The sequence below is a fragment of the Oncorhynchus mykiss genome, chromosome 12 (genome assembly GCF_013265735.2).
Source record: "Oncorhynchus mykiss isolate Arlee chromosome 12, USDA_OmykA_1.1, whole genome shotgun sequence".
Taxonomy (NCBI): Eukaryota; Metazoa; Chordata; class Actinopteri; order Salmoniformes; family Salmonidae; genus Oncorhynchus; species Oncorhynchus mykiss.
The window spans coordinates 86,296,384-86,308,747 of record NC_048576.1 but is presented as its reverse complement, the minus strand read 5'-3'; the positions used below and the strand labels follow the sequence as shown (position 1 = coordinate 86,308,747).

Sequence of the window (12,364 nt, the reverse complement as noted above, 5' to 3'; positions counted from 1 at the left end):
TACATTGAGCATGACTGAGGTGCACCCATGACCAGCTCGGAAACCGGATTGCACAGTGGAGAAGGTACGTTGGGATTTTAAATGGTCAGTGATCTGTTTATTAACTTGGCTTTCGAAGACTTTAGAAAGGCAGAGCGGGATGGATATAGGTCTATAACAGTTTAGGTCTAGAGTGTCACCCCCTTTGAAGAGGGGGATGACCGCTGCAGCTTTCCAATCTTTGGGGATCTCGGACGATACGACAGAGAGTTTGAACAGACTGGTAATAGGGGTTGCAACAATGGCAGTGGATAATTTTAGAAAGAGAGGGTCCAGATGGTCTAGCCCAGCTGATTTGCACGGGTCCAGGTTTTGCAGCTCTTTCAGAACATCTGCTATCTTTATTTGGGTGAAGGAGAAGCTGGGGAGGATTGGGCAAGTAGCTGCGAGGGGTGCGGAGCTGTTGGCCGGGGTAGCCAGGAGGAAAGCATGGCCAGCCGTAGAGAAATGCTTATTGAAATTTTTGATTATCATGGATTTATCAGTGGTGACCGTGTTACATAGCTGTAGTGCAGTGGGCAGCTGGGAGGAGGTGCTCTTATTCTCCATGGACTTTACAGTGTCCCAAAATGTTTGTAGTTAGAGCTACAGGATGCACATTTCTGTTTGAAAAAGCTAGCCTTTGCTTTCCTGACTGACTGTGTGTATTGGTTCCTGACTTCCCTGAACAGTTGCATATCGCGGGACTATTCGATGCTATTGCAGTCCGCCACAGGATGTTTTTTTGCTGATCAAGGGCAGTCAGGTCTGGAGTGAACCAAGGGCTATATCTGTTCTTAGTTCTACATTGTTTTGAATGGGGCATGCTTATTTAAGATGGTGAGGAAATTACTTTTAAAGAACTACCAGGCATCCTCGACTGACGGGATGAGGTCAATATCCTTCCAGGATACCCGGGCCAGGTCGATTAGAAAGGCCTGCTCGCAAAAGTGTTTTAGGGAGCGTTTGACAGTGATGAGGGGTGGTCGTTTTACAGCGGACCCATAGCGGATGCAGGCAATGAGGCAGTGATCGCTCAGATCCTGATTCAAAACAGCAGAGGTTTATTTGGAGGGCAAGTTGGTCAGGATAATATCTATGAGGGTGCACATGTTTACAGATTTAGGGTTGTTCCTGGTGGTTACCTTGATAATTTGTGTGAGATTGAGGGCATCTAGCTTAGATTGTAGGGCTACTGGGGTGTTAAGCATATCCCAGTTTAGGTCACCTAACAGAACGAACTCTGAAGACAGATGGGGGGCAATCAATTCACATATAGTGTCCAGGGCACAGCTGGGAGCTGAGGGGGGTCTATAACAGGTGGCAACAGTGAGAGACTTATTTCAGGAGAGATTCATTTTTTAAATTAGAAGCTCGAACTGTTTGGGCAAAGACCTGGAAAGTATGACAGAACTTTGCAAGCTATCTCTGCAGTAGATTACAACTCCTCCCGCTTTGGCAGTTCTATCTTGACGGAAAACGTTGTAGTTGGGTATGGAAATCTCAGAAATGTTGGTGGCCTTCCTCAGCCAGGATTCAGACACGGCAAGGACATCAGGGTTGGCGGAGTGTGCTAAAGCAGTGAGTAAAAAAAACTTAGGGAGGAGGCTTCTGATGTTGAGATGCATGAAACCAAATGACAGTGCCTGGGGACACGCAGGGCCTGGGTTAGCCTCCACATCACCCGAGGAACAGAGGAGGAGTAGGATGAGGGTACGGCTAAAGGCTAGCAAAACTGGTAGTCTAGTGCTTTGGGGACAGAGAATAAAAGGAGCAGATTTCTGGGTGTGGTAGAATAGATTCAGGGAATAATGTGCAGAGAGGCGTATGGCGAGGTGCGGGTACAGTGGAGGTTATCCCAGGCACTGAGTGATGATAAGAGAGGTTGCATCTCTGGACACGCTGGTTATACTGGGTGTGGTCACTGCATGTGTGGGAGTTGGGACTCCTTTGTACAGTGGGACTAGGGGCTCCGCACTAAAGTAAAACAATTATTGACGGACAGCAAGGGGCACACTCCAACCTCAGACATAATTACAAACAAAGCATTTGTGTTTAGTGAGTCAGATCAGAGGCAGTAGAGATGAAGAGGGAAGTTCTCTTGATGTGTGTGATTTGGTCCATTTATGTCAAAATGTAACGAGTACTTTTGGGTGTCAGGGAAAATGTATGGAGTAAAAAGTACATTATTTTCTTTAGGAATGTAGTGAAGTAAAAGTAAAAGTTCGCAAAAATATAAATAGTAAAGTAAAGTACAGATACCCCAAAAAACGACTTAAGGAGAATTTAAAGTATTTTTACTTTAGTACTTTACACCACTGCCTATATCAGGTGACATCACTCAGTTCTGCCTCCAGAAAAAGACTCGTTAACCTTTTTCAAATGCTAGACTGTATGTACTATGATACATGCACAACATGAGGGAGCAATTGCATAATCCACAAATCATACAGCAACACCATAAAAGGTTGCAGTTGAAATGACGTCAAGGTTAAGTAGTCTGTAATGTCCGTTTTGCATAGATTTTTCAAAATGAAAAAGAAGACAGTTTCTGGCAGCGGTGGGATTCGAACCCACGCCATCGAAATGACTGGAGCCTAAATCCAGCGCCTTAGACCACTCGGCCACGCTACCACAACGAACACGAATACAATTTTATGGTATATAACATTAGAATTTTATACTTTTTCCAAATAAAAAAATAGATCGCTGAAAACAGCAGAAAAATATCAGTTGCTGAACGCTTCTTGCTCCAATAGTGTATTCTTGATCCATTTCGTGATGGAACAACTGTTATTTTATTTATTAATTTAGTCCATTATGGCCCTGTAAAATCCCTTCAATGTTTTGCCTGACCCCCCCCCAAAAAAAATTCCCCCTCTCCTCCGTTTACATTTCCCGGTTTACCGTTTATCCCTGCTTCTCCAGGTTTGCGCTCTCAAAAGCACACCTTTTTAATCGAAATATAACACGATTGGATGTTCTATGTCCACGACAACATTTAAAACCCTAGCAGGAGACCACTTTTGAGGTCTTGGAAAAATTGAAGACATATCGATTTTGGGGTGTAGTTACCCTTTAAACGCAAGCGTGCGCCAGGAAGAGACCTTTGTTTGGTTAAGCGGTGTTGCTGTAGCGCTCATGTGATTGCGGAGTTTGCAAAACAAATGGCCACTGGATTGATGCAAATAATGATGATATAATTCTGCCAAGCTGGCATAGGCTACTTTGCAGTTAACATTTCATTGAGAAGGTTTTTGTGGGAAGCCTTTCCTTCTCTACCAGAAGAAGGTAATCATTAGCCTCAACGCTAACGGCTACACAAAGTGTAGACCTGCGCGCGCTCCGCACGCATGCGCACAGAAACTGGGCAGTCCTGTGCTGTTTCTGAAAGTTGCGTGGAAATACGAATCACTGATGCATTTTGTTGATGTCTAATGATTCTCTTGGGCAAATGAATGCATTTTCTAACAAGTTGAAAGGATTTAGTTGATTTCCTCCTTAGTTCAAAACATTTTTGAATATTGTTGAATTTCGGTTTAAAGTCTGGATTCCGTGATTCCGTATTATATAGGGCCCTAGTCCATGAAGTTGTCATAAGTGTGAACATAGGATATGCCCTCCCCCCCCCCCCCCCCCCCCACAAGAGTGAAATATATGGGCTGGAAAGGAAATGTAAGCAAGGTTTGAGCTTTGTCAGTGTGTCACAACGTGGACATTTCTCTGTCTCCCGATGAATGAGCGGCACATTGACTTTATATAGTGTACCAAGAGGGTTCCCTTCGCTTACGGCCATACCAGCCTGAATACGCCCGATCTCGGAAGCTAAGCAGCGTCGGGCCTGGTTAGTACTTGGATGGGAGACCGCCTGGGAATACCAGGTGCTGTAAGCTTTTTGCTCCAGTAGAGGGTACTCTTGTGTCATGCGTGGAGCAACTGCCTTTTATTTATCGCCCTAATAATGTTGTGTCTTTTTATTGGACTACATGCAGTTTGTTAGTGCTGCCCTGCCCTGATCAAATCCAATCATGGACAGTGCGTTTCCCTCGAAATGTAGGCACTACATTCAGCATTTGTTTTTAGACTGTCAATGTCTGTCGTCCATTAGGGCCCTGTAAAATCCCTTCAATGTTTTGCCTGACCCCCCCCCCCAAAAAAAATTCCCCCTCTCCTCCGTTTACATTTCCCGGTTTACCGTTTATCCCTGCTTCTCCAGGTTTGCGCTCTCAAAAGCACACCTTTTTAATCGAAATATAACACGATTGGATGTTCTATGTCCACGACAACATTTAAAACCCTAGCAGGAGACCACTTTTGAGGTCTTGGAAAAATTGAAGACATATCGATTTTGGGGTGTAGTTACCCTTTAAACGCAAGCGTGCGCCAGGAAGAGACCTTTGTTTGGTTAAGCGGTGTTGCTGTAGCGCTCATGTGATTGCGGAGTTTGCAAAACAAATGGCCACTGGATTGATGCAAATAATGATGATATAATTCTGCCAAGCTGGCATAGGCTACTTTGCAGTTAACATTTCATTGAGAAGGTTTTTGTGGGAAGCCTTTCCTTCTCTACCAGAAGAAGGTAATCATTAGCCTCAACGCTAACGGCTACACAAAGTGTAGACCTGCGCGCGCTCCGCACGCATGCGCACAGAAACTGGGCAGTCCTGTGCTGTTTCTGAAAGTTGCGTGGAAATACGAATCACTGATGCATTTTGTTGATGTCTAATGATTCTCTTGGGCAAATGAATGCATTTTCTAACAAGTTGAAAGGATTTAGTTGATTTCCTCCTTAGTTCAAAACATTTTTGAATATTGTTGAATTTCGGTTTAAAGTCTGGATTCCGTGATTCCGTATTATATAGGGCCCTAGTCCATGAAGTTGTCATAAGTGTGAACATAGGATATGCCCTCCCCCCCCCCCCCCCCCCCACAAGAGTGAAATATATGGGCTGGAAAGGAAATGTAAGCAAGGTTTGAGCTTTGTCAGTGTGTCACAACGTGGACATTTCTCTGTCTCCCGATGAATGAGCGGCACATTGACTTTATATAGTGTACCAAGAGGGTTCCCTTCGCTTACGGCCATACCAGCCTGAATACGCCCGATCTCGTCCGATCTCGGAAGCTAAGCAGGGTCGGGCCTGGTTAGTACTTGGATGGGAGACCGCCTGGGAATACCAGGTGCTGTAAGCTTTTTGCTCCAGTAGAGGGTACTCTTGTGTCATGCGTGGAGCAACTGCCTTTTATTTATCGCCCTAATAATGTTGTGTCTTTTTATTGGACTACATGCAGTTTGTTAGTGCTGCCCTGCCCTGATCAAATCCAATCATGGACAGTGCGTTTCCCTCGAAATGTAGGCACTACATTCAGCATTTGTTTTTAGACTGTCAATGTCTGTCGTCCATTAGGGCCCTGTAAAATCCCTTCAATGTTTTGCCTGACCCCCCCCCCCAAAAAAAATTCCCCCTCTCCTCCGTTTACATTTCCCGGTTTACCGTTTATCCCTGCTTCTCCAGGTTTGCGCTCTCAAAAGCACACCTTTTTAATCGAAATATAACACGATTGGATGTTCTATGTCCACGACAACATTTAAAACCCTAGCAGGAGACCACTTTTGAGGTCTTGGAAAAATTGAAGACATATCGATTTTGGGGTGTAGTTACCCTTTAAAACGCAAGCGTGCGCCAGGAAGAGACCTTTGTTTGGTTAAGCGGTGTTGCTGTAGCGCTCATGTGATTGCGGAGTTTGCAAAACAAATGGCCACTGGATTGATGCAAATAATGATGATATAATTCTGCCAAGCTGGCATAGGCTACTTTGCAGTTAACATTTCATTGAGAAGGTTTTTGTGGGAAGCCTTTCCTTCTCTACCAGAAGAAGGTAATCATTAGCCTCAACGCTAACGGCTACACAAAGTGTAGACCTGCGCGCGCTCCGCACGCATGCGCACAGAAACTGGGCAGTCCTGTGCTGTTTCTGAAAGTTGCGTGGAAATACGAATCACTGATGCATTTTGTTGATGTCTAATGATTCTCTTGGGCAAATGAATGCATTTTCTAACAAGTTGAAAGGATTTAGTTGATTTCCTCCTTAGTTCAAAACATTTTTGAATATTGTTGAATTTCGGTTTAAAGTCTGGATTCCGTGATTCCGTATTATATAGGGCCCTAGTCCATGAAGTTGTCATAAGTGTGAACATAGGATATGCCCTCCCCCCCCCCCCCCCCCCCCACAAGAGTGAAATATATGGGCTGGAAAGGAAATGTAAGCAAGGTTTGAGCTTTGTCAGTGTGTCACAACGTGGACATTTCTCTGTCTCCCGATGAATGAGCGGCACATTGACTTTATATAGTGTACCAAGAGGGTTCCCTTCGCTTACGGCCATACCAGCCTGAATACGCCCGATCTCGTCCGATCTCGGAAGCTAAGCAGGGTCGGGCCTGGTTAGTACTTGGATGGGAGACCGCCTGGGAATACCAGGTGCTGTAAGCTTTTTGCTCCAGTAGAGGGTACTCTTGTGTCATGCGTGGAGCAACTGCCTTTTATTTATCGCCCTAATAATGTTGTGTCTTTTTATTGGACTACATGCAGTTTGTTAGTGCTGCCCTGCCCTGATCAAATCCAATCATGGACAGTGCGTTTCCCTCGAAATGTAGGCACTACATTCAGCATTTGTTTTTAGACTGTCAATGTCTGTCGTCCATTAGGGCCCTGTAAAATCCCTTCAATGTTTTGCCTGACCCCCCCCCCCAAAAAAAATTCCCCCTCTCCTCCGTTTACATTTCCCGGTTTACCGTTTATCCCTGCTTCTCCAGGTTTGCGCTCTCAAAAGCACACCTTTTTAATCGAAATATAACACGATTGGATGTTCTATGTCCACGACAACATTTAAAACCCTAGCAGGAGACCACTTTTGAGGTCTTGGAAAAATTGAAGACATATCGATTTTGGGGTGTAGTTACCCTTTAAACGCAAGCGTGCGCCAGGAAGAGACCTTTGTTTGGTTAAGCGGTGTTGCTGTAGCGCTCATGTGATTGCGGAGTTTGCAAAACAAATGGCCACTGGATTGATGCAAATAATGATGATATAATTCTGCCAAGCTGGCATAGGCTACTTTGCAGTTAACATTTCATTGAGAAGGTTTTTGTGGGAAGCCTTTCCTTCTCTACCAGAAGAAGGTAATCATTAGCCTCAACGCTAACGGCTACACAAAGTGTAGACCTGCGCGCGCTCCGCACGCATGCGCACAGAAACTGGGCAGTCCTGTGCTGTTTCTGAAAGTTGCGTGGAAATACGAATCACTGATGCATTTTGTTGATGTCTAATGATTCTCTTGGGCAAATGAATGCATTTTCTAACAAGTTGAAAGGATTTAGTTGATTTCCTCCTTAGTTCAAAACATTTTTGAATATTGTTGAATTTCGGTTTAAAGTCTGGATTCCGTGATTCCGTATTATATAGGGCCCTAGTCCATGAAGTTGTCATAAGTGTGAACATAGGATATGCCCTCCCCCCCCCCCCCCCCCCCCCCACAAGAGTGAAATATATGGGCTGGAAAGGAAATGTAAGCAAGGTTTGAGCTTTGTCAGTGTGTCACAACGTGGACATTTCTCTGTCTCCCGATGAATGAGCGGCACATTGACTTTATATAGTGTACCAAGAGGGTTCCCTTCGCTTACGGCCATACCAGCCTGAATACGCCCGATCTCGTCCGATCTCGGAAGCTAAGCAGGGTCGGGCCTGGTTAGTACTTGGATGGGAGACCGCCTGGGAATACCAGGTGCTGTAAGCTTTTTGCTCCAGTAGAGGGTACTCTTGTGTCATGCGTGGAGCAACTGCCTTTTATTTATCGCCCTAATAATGTTGTGTCTTTTTATTGGACTACATGCAGTTTGTTAGTGCTGCCCTGCCCTGATCAAATCCAATCATGGACAGTGCGTTTCCCTCGAAATGTAGGCACTACATTCAGCATTTGTTTTTAGACTGTCAATGTCTGTCGTCCATTAGGGCCCTGTAAAATCCCTTCAATGTTTTGCCTGACCCCCCCCCCCAAAAAAAAATTCCCCCTCTCCTCCGTTTACATTTCCCGGTTTACCGTTTATCCCTGCTTCTCCAGGTTTGCGCTCTCAAAAGCACACCTTTTTAATCGAAATATAACACGATTGGATGTTCTATGTCCACGACAACATTTAAAACCCTAGCAGGAGACCACTTTTGAGGTCTTGGAAAAATTGAAGACATATCGATTTTGGGGTGTAGTTACCCTTTAAACGCAAGCGTGCGCCAGGAAGAGACCTTTGTTTGGTTAAGCGGTGTTGCTGTAGCGCTCATGTGATTGCGGAGTTTGCAAAACAAATGGCCACTGGATTGATGCAAATAATGATGATATAATTCTGCCAAGCTGGCATAGGCTACTTTGCAGTTAACATTTCATTGAGAAGGTTTTTGTGGGAAGCCTTTCCTTCTCTACCAGAAGAAGGTAATCATTAGCCTCAACGCTAACGGCTACACAAAGTGTAGACCTGCGCGCGCTCCGCACGCATGCGCACAGAAACTGGGCAGTCCTGTGCTGTTTCTGAAAGTTGCGTGGAAATACGAATCACTGATGCATTTTGTTGATGTCTAATGATTCTCTTGGGCAAATGAATGCATTTTCTAACAAGTTGAAAGGATTTAGTTGATTTCCTCCTTAGTTCAAAACATTTTTGAATATTGTTGAATTTCGGTTTAAAGTCTGGATTCCGTGATTCCGTATTATATAGGGCCCTAGTCCATGAAGTTGTCATAAGTGTGAACATAGGATATGCCCTCCCCCCCCCCCCCCCCCCACAAGAGTGAAATATATGGGCTGGAAAGGAAATGTAAGCAAGGTTTGAGCTTTGTCAGTGTGTCACAACGTGGACATTTCTCTGTCTCCCGATGAATGAGCGGCACATTGACTTTATATAGTGTACCAAGAGGGTTCCCTTCGCTTACGGCCATACCAGCCTGAATACGCCCGATCTCGTCCGATCTCGGAAGCTAAGCAGGGTCGGGCCTGGTTAGTACTTGGATGGGAGACCGCCTGGGAATACCAGGTGCTGTAAGCTTTTTGCTCCAGTAGAGGGTGGAGCTCTTGTGTCATGCGTGGAGCAACTGCCTTTTATTTATCGCCCTAATAATGTTGTGTCTTTTTATTGGACTACATGCAGTTTGTTAGTGCTGCCCTGCCCTGATCAAATCCAATCATGGACAGTGCGTTTCCCTCGAAATGTAGGCACTACATTCAGCATTTGTTTTTAGACTGTCAATGTCTGTCGTCCATTAGGGCCCTGTAAAATCCCTTCAATGTTTTGCCTGACCCCCCCCCCCCCAAAAAATTCCCCCTCTCCTCCGTTTACATTTCCCGGTTTACCGTTTATCCCTGCTTCTCCAGGTTTGCGCTCTCAAAAGCACACCTTTTTAATCGAAATATAACACGATTGGATGTTCTATGTCCACGACAACATTTAAAACCCTAGCAGGAGACCACTTTTGAGGTCTTGGAAAAATTGAAGACATATCGATTTTGGGGTGTAGTTACCCTTTAAACGCAAGCGTGCGCCAGGAAGAGACCTTTGTTTGGTTAAGCGGTGTTGCTGTAGCGCTCATGTGATTGCGGAGTTTGCAAAACAAATGGCCACTGGATTGATGCAAATAATGATGATATAATTCTGCCAAGCTGGCATAGGCTACTTTGCAGTTAACATTTCATTGAGAAGGTTTTTGTGGGAAGCCTTTCCTTCTCTACCAGAAGAAGGTAATCATTAGCCTCAACGCTAACGGCTACACAAAGTGTAGACCTGCGCGCGCTCCGCACGCATGCGCACAGAAACTGGGCAGTCCTGTGCTGTTTCTGAAAGTTGCGTGGAAATACGAATCACTGATGCATTTTGTTGATGTCTAATGATTCTCTTGGGCAAATGAATGCATTTTCTAACAAGTTGAAAGGATTTAGTTGATTTCCTCCTTAGTTCAAAACATTTTTGAATATTGTTGAATTTCGGTTTAAAGTCTGGATTCCGTGATTCCGTATTATATAGGGCCCTAGTCCATGAAGTTGTCATAAGTGTGAACATAGGATATGCCCCCCCCCCCCCCCCCCCCCACAAGAGTGAAATATATGGGCTGGAAAGGAAATGTAAGCAAGGTTTGAGCTTTGTCAGTGTGTCACAACGTGGACATTTCTCTGTCTCCCGATGAATGAGCGGCACATTGACTTTATATAGTGTACCAAGAGGGTTCCCTTCGCTTACGGCCATACCAGCCTGAATACGCCCGATCTCGTCCGATCTCGGAAGCTAAGCAGGGTCGGGCCTGGTTAGTACTTGGATGGGAGACCGCCTGGGAATACCAGGTGCTGTAAGCTTTTTGCTCCAGTAGAGGGTACTCTTGTGTCATGCGTGGAGCAACTGCCTTTTATTTATCGCCCTAATAATGTTGTGTCTTTTTATTGGACTACATGCAGTTTGTTAGTGCTGCCCTGCCCTGATCAAATCCAATCATGGACAGTGCGTTTCCCTCGAAATGTAGGCACTACATTCAGCATTTGTTTTTAGACTGTCAATGTCTGTCGTCCATTAGGGCCCTGTAAAATCCCTTCAATGTTTTGCCTGACCCCCCCCCCCAAAAAAAATTCCCCCTCTCCTCCGTTTACATTTCCCGGTTTACCGTTTATCCCTGCTTCTCCAGGTTTGCGCTCTCAAAAGCACACCTTTTTAATCGAAATATAACACGATTGGATGTTCTATGTCCACGACAACATTTAAAACCCTAGCAGGAGACCACTTTTGAGGTCTTGGAAAAATTGAAGACATATCGATTTTGGGGTGTAGTTACCCTTTAAACGCAAGCGTGCGCCAGGAAGAGACCTTTGTTTGGTTAAGCGGTGTTGCTGTAGCGCTCATGTGATTGCGGAGTTTGCAAAACAAATGGCCACTGGATTGATGCAAATAATGATGATATAATTCTGCCAAGCTGGCATAGGCTACTTTGCAGTTAACATTTCATTGAGAAGGTTTTTGTGGGAAGCCTTTCCTTCTCTACCAGAAGAAGGTAATCATTAGCCTCAACGCTAACGGCTACACAAAGTGTAGACCTGCGCGCGCTCCGCACGCATGCGCACAGAAACTGGGCAGTCCTGTGCTGTTTCTGAAAGTTGCGTGGAAATACGAATCACTGATGCATTTTGTTGATGTCTAATGATTCTCTTGGGCAAATGAATGCATTTTCTAACAAGTTGAAAGGATTTAGTTGATTTCCTCCTTAGTTCAAAACATTTTTGAATATTGTTGAATTTCGGTTTAAAGTCTGGATTCCGTGATTCCGTATTATATAGGGCCCTAGTCCATGAAGTTGTCATAAGTGTGAACATAGGATATGCCCTCCCCCCCCCCCCCCCCCCACAAGAGTGAAATATATGGGCTGGAAAGGAAATGTAAGCAAGGTTTGAGCTTTGTCAGTGTGTCACAACGTGGACATTTCTCTGTCTCCCGATGAATGAGCGGCACATTGACTTTATATAGTGTACCAAGAGGGTTCCCTTCGCTTACGGCCATACCAGCCTGAATACGCCCGATCTCGTCCGATCTCGGAAGCTAAGCAGGGTCGGGCCTGGTTAGTACTTGGATGGGAGACCGCCTGGGAATACCAGGTGCTGTAAGCTTTTTGCTCCAGTAGAGGGTACTCTTGTGTCATGCGTGGAGCAACTGCCTTTTATTTATCGCCCTAATAATGTTGTGTCTTTTTATTGGACTACATGCAGTTTGTTAGTGCTGCCCTGCCCTGATCAAATCCAATCATGGACAGTGCGTTTCCCTCGAAATGTAGGCACTACATTCAGCATTTGTTTTTAGACTGTCAATGTCTGTCGTCCATTAGGGCCCTGTAAAATCCCTTCAATGTTTTGCCTGACCCCCCCCCCCAAAAAAAATTCCCCCTCTCCTCCGTTTACATTTCCCGGTTTACCGTTTATCCCTGCTTCTCCAGGTTTGCGCTCTCAAAAGCACACCTTTTTAATCGAAATATAACACGATTGGATGTTCTATGTCCACGACAACATTTAAAACCCTAGCAGGAGACCACTTTTGAGGTCTTGGAAAAATTGAAGACATATCGATTTTGGGGTGTAGTTACCCTTTAAACGCAAGCGTGCGCCAGGAAGAGACCTTTGTTTGGTTAAGCGGTGTTGCTGTAGCGCTCATGTGATTGCGGAGTTTGCAAAACAAATGGCCACTGGATTGATGCAAATAATGATGATATAATTCTGCCAAGCTGGCATAGGCTACTTTGCAGTTAACATTTCATTGAGAAGGTTTTTGTGGGAAGCCTT

General features: G+C 45.0%; 7 non-coding genes and 1 pseudogene across 7 annotated transcripts; 7 read left to right on the top strand and 1 right to left on the bottom strand.

The window, feature by feature from the left end:
- Positions 1-2,570: 2,570 nt before the first annotated feature.
- On the bottom strand, positions 2,571-2,652 carry trnal-uag. Its single transcript has one exon. It is a non-coding gene; the product is annotated as a tRNA-Leu (tRNA).
- A 1,150-nt stretch (positions 2,653-3,802) lies between these two features.
- LOC118937977 lies at positions 3,803-3,911 on the top strand (annotated as a pseudogene).
- Positions 3,912-5,089: 1,178 nt separating this feature from the next.
- On the top strand, positions 5,090-5,208 carry LOC118937971. The gene has a single exon (XR_005035378.1). It is a non-coding gene; the product is annotated as a 5S ribosomal RNA (ribosomal RNA).
- A 1,180-nt stretch (positions 5,209-6,388) lies between these two features.
- Positions 6,389-6,507, top strand: LOC118937970. Its single transcript, XR_005035377.1, has one exon. It is a non-coding gene; the product is annotated as a 5S ribosomal RNA (ribosomal RNA).
- A 1,181-nt stretch (positions 6,508-7,688) lies between these two features.
- LOC118937969 lies at positions 7,689-7,807 on the top strand. The gene has a single exon (XR_005035376.1). It is a non-coding gene; the product is annotated as a 5S ribosomal RNA (ribosomal RNA).
- A 1,178-nt stretch (positions 7,808-8,985) lies between these two features.
- On the top strand, positions 8,986-9,104 carry LOC118937968. Its single transcript, XR_005035375.1, has one exon. It is a non-coding gene; the product is annotated as a 5S ribosomal RNA (ribosomal RNA).
- A 1,179-nt stretch (positions 9,105-10,283) lies between these two features.
- On the top strand, positions 10,284-10,402 carry LOC118937967. The gene has a single exon (XR_005035374.1). It is a non-coding gene; the product is annotated as a 5S ribosomal RNA (ribosomal RNA).
- Positions 10,403-11,579: 1,177 nt separating this feature from the next.
- On the top strand, positions 11,580-11,698 carry LOC118937966. Its single transcript, XR_005035373.1, has one exon. It is a non-coding gene; the product is annotated as a 5S ribosomal RNA (ribosomal RNA).
- The last annotated feature ends 666 nt before the right edge of the window (positions 11,699-12,364 follow it).